Raw genomic sequence first — 13,387 nt, forward strand, 5'->3', positions numbered from 1 at the left:
GCATTATAACAAAAAATTTCTGTACAGTATATTTTATAGGTTGGTGTAAATCTTAAAGAGATGTTTGATTTTCATAAACTCGTTTTGTCTTAAAATTGTTATAGTGTTTGTGCTTAGACAATGGAAAGAAAACATAAATAACCTTGTTTCAATCATCATATTTTCTTCTCTAATGTGTTTTTAAGGATGTTGCTATAAGAAATAAATCAATAGCAGTGCATATTAAATAGAACATGTTGGGGGATAAAGAAATACACACGTGTGAACAGCGGTTAAACATACCTTAAAGATTAACAAGAGAACCAAATTGCAGTCATGACTGAACTGAACTATAAATAAATGGAGGGCATCATATAAGAAGAGACAGAGTAGCTTGAAAACAAAAGCTTGCTTGGAACACAAGAGCATTTTCAAACACTTAGTTGTGTCAAGACATCGCAGGAATAATGATGCTAAAGCAAAAAACGAAACTTTCAATCCAGCGATCAGGTCATGTTGTGGTTAGCAAAGATTACAAACAATCTCGCATTTTGTTTTTCAATAATTAATTGTACAATAAAGCATGCAATAAGAAATTCATTAATTCAAAACAATTATTTTTTATTTTCATGAATAAATTACGTGTTGCGTGGAGATCAGGGGCAGTACCTGTGGACTGGCAGACCGGGGTGGTGGTCCCCATCTTTAAGAAAGGGGACCGGAGGGTGTGTTCCAACTACAGGGGGATCACACTCCTCAGCCTCCCTGGGAAAGTCTATGCCAGGGTGCTGGAAAGGAGAGTTCGTCCGTTAGTCGAACCTCGGATACAGGAGGAACAATGCGGTTTTCGTCCTGGTCGCGGAACACTGGACCAGCTCTTTATCCTCTCCAGGATACTTGAGGGTGCATGGGAGTTTGCCCAACCAGTCTACATGTGTTTTGTGGACTTGGAGAAGGCATTCGACCGTGTCCCTCGGGGTGTCCTGTGGGAGGTGTTGCGGGAATATGGGGTGTCTGGCCCATTGCTACGGGCCATTCGATCCCTATACAACCGTTGCAAGAGCTTGGTTCGCATTGCCGGCAATAAGTCGGACTCGTTCCTGGTGGGTGATGGGCTCCGCCAGGGCTGCCCTTTGTCTCCGGTTCTGTTCATAATTTTTATGGACAGGATTTCTAGGCGCAGCCAAGTGGCGGAGGGCTTTCGCTTTGGTGGCCTCAGAATCTCATCTCTGATTTTTGCGGATGATGTGGTTCTGTTGGCTTCATCGGGTGAGGGCCTCCAGCTTGCACTGGAACGGTTCGCAGCCGAGTGTGAAGCAGCGGGAATGAGGATCAGCACCTCCAAATCTGAGGCCATGGTTCTCAGCCGGAAAAGGGTGGAGTGCCCACTCCGGGTCGGGGATGAGTTCCTGCCCCAAGTGGAGGAGTTCAAGTATCTCGGGGTCTTGTTCGCGAGTGATGGGAGAAGGGAGCCGGAGATCGACAGACGGATTGGGGCTGCAGCTGCAGTAATGCGGACGCTGCACCGGTCCGTCGTGGTGAAGAGGGAGCTGAGTGTAAAAGCGAAGCTGTCAATTTACCGGTCGATCTACGTCCCTACCCTCACCTATGGCCACGAGCTGTGGGTAGTGACCAAAAGAACGAGATCGCGGATACAAGCAGCAGAAATGAGCTTCCTCCGAAGGGTGGCTGGCCTCTCCCTTAGAGATAGGGTGAGAAGTTCGGCCATCAGGGAGGGGCTCAGAGTAGAGCAGCTGCTGCTCCACATCGAAAGGAGCCAGCTGAGGTGGTTCGGGCACCTGACAAGGATGCCCCCTGGGCGCCTCCTGGGTGAGGTGTTCCAGGCATGTCCCACCGGGAGGAGGCCCCGGGGCAGACCCAGGACACGCTGGAGAGATTATATCTCTCGGCTGGCCTGGGAAAGCCTTGGTATTCCCCCGGATAAGCTGGAGGAGGTGGCTGGGGAGAGGGAGGTCTGGGCCTCTTTGCTTAGGCTGCTGCCCCCGCGACCCGGCCCCGGACAAAGCGGATGAGGATGGATGGATAAATTAATGAACAATACAAAGAATTATAAATAAATATTCCTAAATAAACTACTATTCATAAATATTTCATATATAAAAGGGATTTATGTCAAATGAAGGGTGTGTGCAGGCAGGAATAGAGGACCCAATGTGCAGACTCACAGAGATGAATATGAACTCAGAACTCAGCTTTAATGCTACACAGCAAAAGAACAGAAAACTAACTAAACTTCAAATATTAACAAAAGAAAAACAGGCTAACCGGCAGAACACAGTATAGTAAGATGGAGACCACAGCACAGACAAAGGAAAACACAGCGCTTAAACACACAGAGGAGCAATCAGGGAATGGGGGACAGAAGGGAAACACGCTGGGACAGATCAGGCCTAACGTGACAAGGGAAGCAAAACACATTAACATAAGACACAGACCTTCAGAGTAAAACAGGAAACTTATAGACACAGACTCAGAAGCAGAGACAGACACTGCAACAGTGGGAACACAGAGACGTGGGACCAGGGCAGACATGAAGACACAGACTGGACACAGAACAATGGCAGATTGATTTTCAACAGCTCTTAACAAAAGAAAAGGACCCAGAACATCAGACATGTGTGAAGTTCAAGTTCCTGAACCACAAATTCAGGGCCATCTAGTGGACTGTTTTAGACTGCAGCTCACCCTCTGACAATCAAATGCAGCAGCTTCTAGCTTTTGTTTCAGTCCAGACCTTCATCTGCCTCTTTATAGTAAAACATGGTAACTTCCTGGTTTCTTTATTACTTTTTTATGATTTAATCTGTTTTATAATCACACTAAAATCATTTCAGAAGTATAAAAGAAGTATAAAAAAGTATATGACTATATGACTAACCAGCATCTCACTGTGACATCCAAACATGAAAACGTTACGCTTTTACCTTCCTTTTTGTCAAAAGGTGCTGGCAGAGGGAACTGTAGAAACATTACAACCCCTGCCAATATCTGTTATTAATTTGCTCTGGCGCAGATGTCTGATAACGCTCTCACTGATCATTCCTGTGTTTTCTCTGAGATAAGTCTCTCCATGCACAGATGCTCAGTAAATTCGATGAAGCCCAGAAAACATTAGTGAATTATATTTGTAGGCATGAAGGTGATTTTCAACCATAATGAAAATATGTGGTCATATTTGAAAAACAAACAATATTTTATTGTACACTTAATTATTTGATGTGTGTGACTCCTTTGGCTCCATACAGGTGGTGGTCGAGGCCTCTTCTTTGATGAATGCTCTTTTTCCAAGAATTTTAAAAACAATTACTTATATTTTATGATTTCATATTTTTGATTTTAAATTTGATCCATTGTATCAATTCATAATTTTAAAAAGTAATGTCCAATAACTATTTTTTATAACTGGTCCCACCTTTAATTTGCAGACAAAAAAATGCAGTAAAAGAAACTAGAAAAAAAGGGCAACTACAGCAGGCAGCAGAGGGTAACAGCTCTCTTCTGTTGTGCATCAGGCCATATAACAGTAAGAAGGGTAAGGGAGATTTATTATCACCTGAAAACTCTATGTAAAAATAATGAATACAAATACCATTGTCTCCGTGCGAACTTATAATTCTGTAGGAGTCTGCTGGGTTTGAATTTTGATGTGATAGACATCTGCATCAGTGTATCAGTGTTAAAATAAATAAATTCATAAGCATGTAAAGGGACTGCTAATGAGCTCAGCTTATTTATCTTGTAAAAACCTATGTGCCCTTTGCTGGCTCAAGCACCTGCTCTCCAAAATCTCTGTGCAAAATTGTGGTTCTCAACAGGTCAATCTTAACATTCAAAAGGAAAAAGACCCAGGACATCAGACACATGTGAAATCCAAGTTCCTGAACTAGAAATTCAGGGCCATCTAGTGGACTCTTTTAGACTGCGGCTCATCCTCTTACAATCAAATGCAGCAGTTTCCAGTTTTCTCTTTAAGTGCTGTCTTCAGATAAAGTCCAGACCTTCCTGTGCCTCTTTAAAGTACAAACACAGGCTCTTCCTAGTTTCATTATTGTTTGTTCATGAATTCTTCTATTTTTATAATCACACTAAAATTATTTTCAAAAACATAAAAGAAATATAAAAAAGTATATGACTATCTGACTTACCAGACTCTTACATCCAAACACGAAAACTTGTAATGTTGTTACCTTCCTTTTTGTTAAAACATCAGTAATGTGAAAAAGAAAGCTTTCACGGGACTCTCTGCAGTCATACATGCTGCCATGTTTAATACACATTTCTCTGTCAGCCCTGTCAAATCAACCATACCTCTTCATTCTTTTTCTAATTGAACTGTTTTAACATGTAACAATGGTTACATAGCAACTGATGCCTTTAAAGATTTAACTCTTGGGTTGTTGTTTTTCTTTTTTCCCCCAGACACGATACATTAGATTAAACTGCCAAAAAAGTCTGCTTTGGTAGGCAAAGTCTAACTTTAAATAAGGTCATGTGGTGTTAGCAAAGATTAAAATACCAGTAAATCAACCAGTCAAGTGCATGAATCTACTTTAATTAGTGTCCATCAAAATTGCTTGTCTGATGACTTATTTTGATTAAGTTAATCTTCCTGAAAGTATAAAAAAAGCAAAAAAACAACAACAACACACACACACACACACACACACACACACACACACACACACACACACACACACACACACACACACACACACACACACAGGTCCCCAAAATCAGTTGTCCAATAAGGTGGCATTTTTTATCAAAAAAAACTAAGTAAACTTTTTGTCAAAAAAGTAATCCAATTCCATCGAAATATTTTCATGATCATATTTTTGACTATTGATTATTACCGAGTTATGAAATATCATAATTTTTTGATATTTCACAAAAGTTATGACTGTCATTAACTTTTATTCCTCCCTTTATTACTTCCTAAGTCATAAATCATTTGACAGGTCGGCTATAAATCACTGATTTGATATAAAGGAGGGCGCATTTCTAGGCTGCATTTGGAGGAGCCGTCGAATTTGAACAGCCTTCGTAGCGTTGGTGTGACGTAATGTGTCCTCCTAAGGATACAGCCCCTAAATTTGGAAACAGCCTGAGAATCTGACTCGACAAACAGAAATGTACGTCTGAAACAAATGCATCCCAAGTGAAAAATACAAGTCATATTGGAAAAATTATTTTCCCTTGAGCAGGGAAAATTACTCCATTTTCATATTTGTAGAGTTTATTATATGGACATTGTGACAGTGTAAAGACAGCTTCCGACTGAGAAGTTAAGCCAAAATTCGGGAGCTGTTTTAAAATTGTTTCCTATGGGAAAGAGAGATGGGGGAGGCACTTTGATAACATTTATGACAGAACTGTAAATCCCATCTAAATGAGAATGACACTGCATGAAAGAGGACAGTAATGGCTACATTTTAATGTAAATATTATACATGTCAGAGAAAAGGTTTGGGCATGAAAGAAAGAGAAATATTTTTTTTCACATTATTCTCCAGACTCAATTTTTAGAGCAGGTCATGTGATCATGCAGTCACAGGAAAATTCCATGAAAAATAAAAATTCTTCATGAAATCTTGGAAGAAACCATAAACATATCAAAACATAGATTTTGTCAAGCCAAAGTCTTGTGACCCGTATAAACCTTAAATCATGTTTTTGTGATAAGGTATTACAGAGCAGTAGGGATCCAAAGTGGCTGGTTTGGTGTACTTTTTCAGACGGTTCCCTTTTAAGTGAATGGAGAAAAAAAATCACAACTTTTGTGTGTGTGTATGTGTGTGTGTGTGTGCGTGTGTGTGTGTCTATCTGTGTGTGTGCATGCGTGTGTGTGTGTGTGTGTGTGCGTGTTTTTCTGTCTGTGTGTTTATGTCTGTATCAGTATGTGAGATGGTCTGTGTGAGTGTGCTTCTGTGTTTGTGTGTCTGTCAGATTTAAAACAGAGACATTAAATTAGGTTAGATTAGTTGAAATGTGGGAGAATCCACTAGAAACGGGTAAATGGTTTCAGTTCTACAGGGAGTGCAGAATTATTAGGCAAATGAGTATTTTGTCCACATCATCCTCTTCATGCATGTTGTCTTACTCCAAGCTGTATAGGCTCGAAAGCCTACTACCAATTAAGCATATTAGGTGATGTGCATCTCTGTAATGAGAAGGGGTGTGGTCTAATGACATCAACACCCTATATCAGGTGTGCATAATTATTAGGCAACGTCCTTTCCTTTGGCAAAATGGGTCAAAAGAAGGACTTGACAGGCTCAGAAAAGTCAGAAATAGTGAGATATCTTGCAGAGGGATGCAGCAGTCTCAAAATTGCAAAGCTTCTGAAGCGTGATCACTGAACAATCAAGCGTTTCATTCAAAATAGTCAACAGGGTCGCAAGAAGTGTGTGGAAAAACCAAGGCGCAAAATAACTGCCCATGAACTGAGAAAAGTCAAGCGTGCAGCTGCCAAGATGCCACTTGCCACCAGTTTGGCCATATTTCAGAGCTGCAACATCACTGGAGTGCCCAAAAGCACAAGGTGCGCAATACTCAGAGACATGGCCAAGGTAAGAAAGGCTGAAAGACGACCACCACTGAACAAGACCCTTCAAGAAAAACATGATTTTCATGCAGGACAATGCTCCATCACACGCGTCCAAGTACTCCACAGCGTGGCTGGCAAGAAAGGGTATAAAAGAAGAAAAACTAATGACATGGCCACCTAGTTCACCTGATCTGAACCCCATTGAGAACCTGTGGTCCATCATCAAATGTGAGATTTACAAGGAGGGAAAACAGTACACCTCTCTGAACAGTGTCTGGGAGGCTGTGGTTGCTGCTGCACGCAATGTTGATGGTGAACAGATCAAAACACTGACAGAATCCATGGATGGCAGGCTTTTGAGTGTCCTTGCAAAGAAAGGTGGCTATATTGGTCGCTGATTTGTTTTTGTTTTGTTTTTGAATGTCAGAAATGTATATTTGTGAATTTGGAGATGTTATATTGGTTTCACTGGTAAAAATAAATGATTGAAATGGGTATATATTTGTTTTTTGTTAAGTTGCCTAATAATTATGCACAGTAATGGTCACCTGCACACACAGATATCCCCCTAAAATAGCTAAAACTAAAAACAAACTAAAAACTACTTCCAAAAACATTCAGCTTTGATATTAATGAGTTTTTTGGGTTCATTGAGAACATGGTTGTTGTTCAATAATAAAATTATTCCTCAAAAATACAACTTGCCTAATAATTCTGCACTCCCTATAATCACCCAGTCATAAAAGTTGATTCTAAAAGTCATCAACTGACTCCAGCTGCCTAGATTTAATCCACCTGTCTGCTGAAGACAACTCCACCAATTAAAAATAAGCCTGAAGTCAATGTGCCAATCAGAATGATCTATCATTCACATACATTTAAATTGTTGCTTTCTCTTCCATTTGCCCAAACTGAATTTGGTAAAAGAGCTTTTGTCCATTTAGCACCCTTGGCTTGGAACAAACTGCAGAACGAATGGAAAATGACTGAATTCATTTCATTAAGTGCTTTTAAATCTAAACTACGAATCCTTGAGGTTTTAATTGTTTTAATTAGATTGTACAGCGTGAGCTATCTCTTCAGGCGGACCTATTGGAACAACACGAGAAGATGCTTCAGCATATTTCTAAGGAACAGGGCACCCTGCTTCAGGTAGTAACGGAACTCAAAGGTATGTGGCACTCCCCTCACCCAGCAGCAGCTAATGTTTCACCTCATTTACCCTCCTTACCCGCCTGCCCTCTTCCTCCCTCTCCACCTCCACCCATGCGTGAGCATACCTTACCTGTGCCTGAAAAATTTTCAGAGGATTTAGATAAGTGTAGAGGCTTCTTAACCCAGTGCGACTTGAGTTTTCGCCAACAGACTCAAGCCTATGCTACCGACGGTGCCAAAATTGCTCTCATGGTGCAACTCATGACGGGGAGAGCACTGAAGTGGTCTCAGGCAGTGCTGCGTTCCAACCCCAATGTTTCTTATCCTGACTTTCTGACCAAATTCCGCAGTGTTTTTGATAAAGGTTCTAATCCAGATGCAGCTGCTCACCGTTTGTTTTCTTTAAAACAGGGCAAAAAGAGTGTGGTGGATTTCTCTGTGGATTTTTGGATCTTGGCTGAGGAAACTGGCTGGGAGGAAAAAGCACTTTGGGGGGCATTTCTCAATAGCCTGAATGAAGGAATCAGACGTGAGTTGGCCACCAAAGAATTACCTAAATCGTTGGATGCTTTGATTAATATGTGTATCAGCCTTGATGGCCACATGCAAGAATATGGAGGGCGGTCTGAGGAAGCCCGCCGGGCAACAGGAAGCCCAGGTGGTTGGCTGAGCACTTCTTCCGATGGGGGAGGACAAGGGGAGCGTGAGCTTGAGGAGACGGAGGAGGAGCTGATGCAGCTAGGGCGAGCTAGATTCAGCTAGATTCCGGGTGGAGGAAGAGATGACAGATGGGTGAGTGCTTTGCATGCGGAAAGAAGGGGCACTTTGCAGACTCTTGCCCGTCCCGGCTAAAAGATTTGGCCCGTCAGTAGCGGTGGGGTTACTGATGGGTGCGACAGGAGATGTGTTACCCCACCTCAGCTACCCCACCAAGCTTATCTTTCAGTCCATAACTCATTCCTGTAACGCACTAGTGGATTCAGGCGCAGAACAAAGCTTTATGGACGAGTCTTTAGCCAGGAGATTGGGGGTCCCGCTTGTTTCCCTGCATGTTCCTTTACATGTGTCTGCCCTCAATGGGGAAGTGCTGGCCAAAGTCACGCATCGCACGCATGAAATCACGCTTTCGTTCTTTCACGTTCACGTTCTTTCTGGTAATCATGTTGAAAATATAAGTTTGTTTCTGTTTAAGGCGCCTGATACTCCATTGGTGTTAGGTTACCCGTGGCTTTAACGTCATAACCCTCAGATAGATTGGGCCCAGGGTAGTGTGGGGGGATGGAGTGAGTGGTGTCACAAGCAGTGCTTACGGTCAGCTGTTCCCAATCTGACGCCGACTGTGGCGAAGGATGCTGTCTGTGCTCCTGATCTCTCTGTTGTTCCGGCTGAATACCATGATCTAGCTAGTTGATCTAGTTTGGCCTCATCGCTTCGGCCTCACCAACCTTACGATTGTGGCATTGATTTGCTTCCAGGAGCTACACTGCCCACCAGCCGCCTGTACAGCCTGTCCAAGTCTGAGCGCAAGTCCATGGAGCGCTATATTACCGACTCACTCTCTGCTGGCATCATTCGACCGTCCACTTCTCCGCTTGGGGCAGGATTATTTTTCGTCGAAAAGAAGGACAAATTCCTTCACCCCGTGTTGCCGTTGACTACTCTCACTTCTCCTAAACAGCAGTTTGTGTGGTCACCCCAGGCCCAACAGGCTTTTGTGCAACTGAAACTGTTGTTCTCGTCTGCCCCCATTCTCGTTCAAGCAGATTTATCTCAACCCTTCATTGTGGAAGTGGATGCGTCGGTTCTGGTGTAGGAGCAGTCCTTTCCCAACGAGTGGAAGGTAAACTCCATCCCTGCGCCTTCTTCTCCCATCGTCTTTCCCAGGCGGAGCATAATTATGATGTCGGGGATCGGTAGCTCCTGGCGATCAAGTTGGCCTTGGAAGAATGGCGCCACTGGCTGGAGGGGAGTGTGCATCCGGTGCTGGTCTGGACGAACCATAAGAATCTGTCGTACCTGCAAACAGCCAAACGCCTCAATGCCCGGCAAGCCAGGTGGGCCTTGTTTTTTACTCATTTTGATCTTGTCATCACTTACAGGCCAGGGTCGCGTAACACCAAGTCAGATGACCTCTCATGCCAGTTTGCTCCCAGTGGGGAGGGGGAGGAGGAGGAGAGGACTATCATCCCGGCCTGCTCTGGCGAAGGACGTCCAGGAGTATGTCGCTGCATGTACCATCTGTGCTCAGAACAAAGTTCCTAGCTCTCCACCCTCGGGTCAGTTACGGCCACTTGTTGTCGCCAGCCATCCATGTTCTCACATAGCAGTGGACTTTGTCACTGGCTTGCCACCATCTTCTGGTAATACTGTCAAAACTGCTAAACTCCTCGTCCAGCATGTTTTCCGTTTACATGGCATTCCCCAAGACATTGTGTCGGACCGAGGGCCCCAGTTTACTTCCCGGGTGTGGAAGGAGTTTTGTGCGGAACTGGGGGCCCAGGTCAGTTTGTCTTCTGGCTTTCACCCGCAGACAAATGGTCAGGCTGAGAGGGCAAATCAGGAACTGGAGGCTATGCTCCGCTGTGTCATCTCATCTAACCAGTCCACTTGGAGCGAGCAGTTGGCCTGGATTGAATATGCCCACAACGCCAGTACGTCAACCGCAACAGGAGTGTCACCTTTTGAAGCCTCCCTGGGTTATCTACCTCCGCTCCTGTCTATCATTGAGGGTGAGCTTGCCGTGCCATCTGTCCAACATCATATTCGTCGATGTCGGCGCGCCTGGAAGGCAACTAGGGCAGCCTTGCTTAGGACGGTGGAACGGAACAAGCATTTGGCGGACCGCCGCCACACCCTGGCGCCCGCTTACCAGGTTGGCCAGAGGGTATGGCTCTCAACCAGGTACATTCCCCTTCAGACTGAGTCCAAAAAGCTGGGTCCCCGCTTCGTCGGGCCTTTCCTTGTTCAGTCGGTCCTCAATCCGGTGACATTGAGGCTGTCTTTGCCCCGCAATATGCGGATTCATGATGTGTTTCATGTTTCTCAGATGAAACCAGTCCAGACCAGCCCGTTGTGCCCACCTGCTGGGTCCCCACCACCTGCCCGGATTATTGATGGCGCACCTGCATATTCCATAACGCGGATTATGGACGCTAGGTGCCGCGGTAGGGGCTTCCAATACTTGGTGGACTGGGAGGGGTATGGTCCGGAAGAGCGGACAACAAGCCTGTGGTACGTTGATTTGTCAGTTTCAAATCCTTGCAAACAACTTTATGTGGTGTATAAATTACATGTTATGTTATGACACCTCACATTATTGGAATAATGTAATGCTCAGTGTGGTTATGGAGGAGCTGCATTTGGTAAAAGATAGCTGTTTTGATTTGTTCTGTAAGGCGCATATAAAGGTTTCTGTGACATTCATATGTTGTTAGATCACCTCCAAATGATCTTGTTATTGAGTGATGGTTGGTTTATCACTGGTAAACCTATGAGCATCTGCTACATATTATTACTATAGAAGCTACATATGCTGCCACCGAGATCTCTTCTAGCAAGACAAAATAACAAGATTTTGCAATTGATAGCAGCAACGCTGTTGATCATTTATGACCACCTGCTTACCAGAATCACATTTATGTTGGTCCTCCCAATAGGAGGGAGACGATGCAGTACAGTTTCCCAATCGCAACCATAGGCGATCGCTTGAGGTAAGATAACACTCTACCAACCTGACACATTGAGTGTCTATGTGAAAATGGTAAAGGCCAACCTGAGACATTATGTAGAATACAGTGCTTTTATTTACAGTGAACAAATGACAACACGCAAATAATTCCCAGTGCGTGATCTCTTTGAGTGAGATTTTGTTTACTCAGTTTTAACTACATCCATTAATGTTTCTATGTGATGAATTGAGCAAACTGATGAAACCTCATAACATTGTTGTCCTGAGATGAAAAATCCAATTTTCCTTTGGTATATATATATTTGCTATAGCTTTTTAAAAAGCAGTTAAGATGGCAGCCTATCTGCTTGATGATGGACCTCCTGCTTTCATGCCCAAGCTCCTATGGTGTTCATTGAGACTCTTGTCTTTTTAAAGTGTTGTATTATTTTGTATCTGTTTTATTTAACATAAACAAGCCACTAAGAATAACCAGTGGTTGTTGTCAGTCTTCTTTTTCTTTGTTAGCATTGTTCATGTGCAGAATGCCTCTAAGATCAGTTTTTAAAACCTTACCATACATCTACCACCTATGGGCTCAAGGTTTGCCAGGCACCAAACATTTTAACCCATCAGAAAAGAATAACTCCCAGGCTGACTAAGATTTCAGTGGGGAGATGAAGATTAGGATCAGAAATTCATCCAAACCACACAGCAGCATATTAATGACTTGTGTTGTAGATAATCTGAGATGTTCTCTTTATTGAAGTTCAGTTGGTTTTCCACATATTCTTTCTGCCATGTTTTTGCCTTTGCCATCAGAGACCCTCACATTTTGTTTGATAGTTTCATCTTTTGTTTTTAAGATTTTATAGTCATGTTTTTATGTTATGTTTCAGACTTGATTGCAGGATGTATCAGAGAGATATTGTAGATGAAAACTAAATTGTTCTAAAGCTAAAGAATGATTTGAATGATTGGTGATGAGAATACCTGAGAATCTTTTGCGTGACCTTTCATGCTTTCACACCCTCCACTGTGGTTTAATTAAAACAAATACGCAAAGGGGAGTGGGCCAAAATTCCTTCACAGTGATTTGAAAGAGACTACTAATCACAAACATGCAATTTATGCTCTGAAGAGTGGCACAACCAGTTATTAGGTTTAGTAAGCAATCAGTTTGTCACACAGAGACAGATAGGTTTGGGTAGCTTTTATCCCATCATTTATTAAATCACCATTTTAAAACTGCATTGTGTGTTTTGTCGTTATCCTTGTCCAATATTAAATATTTTTTGACAATCTGACACATGTAAGTGTGACAATTATGCAAAGAATAAACCAGGAAGGGGGCAAATATTTGCTGAGTTTCAGCACACAGTCAGATGTCATAAGCTCACTTTTAGTCTGATACCTGCTCATGATATGCGTCCAAATGACTAAAGCATTTATTCTTAAAAGTGTTGATAATTTTTATAGTGTATAGGGGGGAAAACAAAAGACAGACCTGTTTTAAAGTAGTTTGAATAAGAATTTTGAACGCATAAAAATATCAAAACATCTTGATCTTGTTGGTGTGTCAACTGATGAAAAAACAATCAAACAGAATTAGTTTTGAGATTATTGAAACCAATTGAAAAAAATGTGGAAAACTTGACAGCTCAATTTTATTTATATAACGCCAAATCACAACAACAGTGACTTCAAGGAACATCTATCGACTCCAAATAAGTCTTTTATAGCTTCTGGCTCCACTGGAAACTAAGGATGGGGAAATGTTGTTATGCTGCTGTGGTGATGAAAAGATACTGGAGAAGGCGGGTTTTCTAAAGAAAAATGACTAAAGTGGAAGTCATGCATCTGTTGGCACAGGACTGCACATTACAGTGTAGTTAATGGTGATAGCAGCAGGGTATAATCACTGATCATACAGCTAAGGGGAAGTGAGATTAAGGCAAGATATACCTGTTATATAATTTTAATACACCCTGAAGAAAAGCAACCTGCCCCAAGTGAAA

The sequence above is a fragment of the Rhamphochromis longiceps genome, linkage group LG12, assembly GCF_057381845.1.
Source record: "Rhamphochromis longiceps isolate RC_006_pf linkage group LG12, R_longiceps_female_GT1.1, whole genome shotgun sequence".
Taxonomy (NCBI): domain Eukaryota; kingdom Metazoa; phylum Chordata; class Actinopteri; order Cichliformes; family Cichlidae; genus Rhamphochromis; species Rhamphochromis longiceps.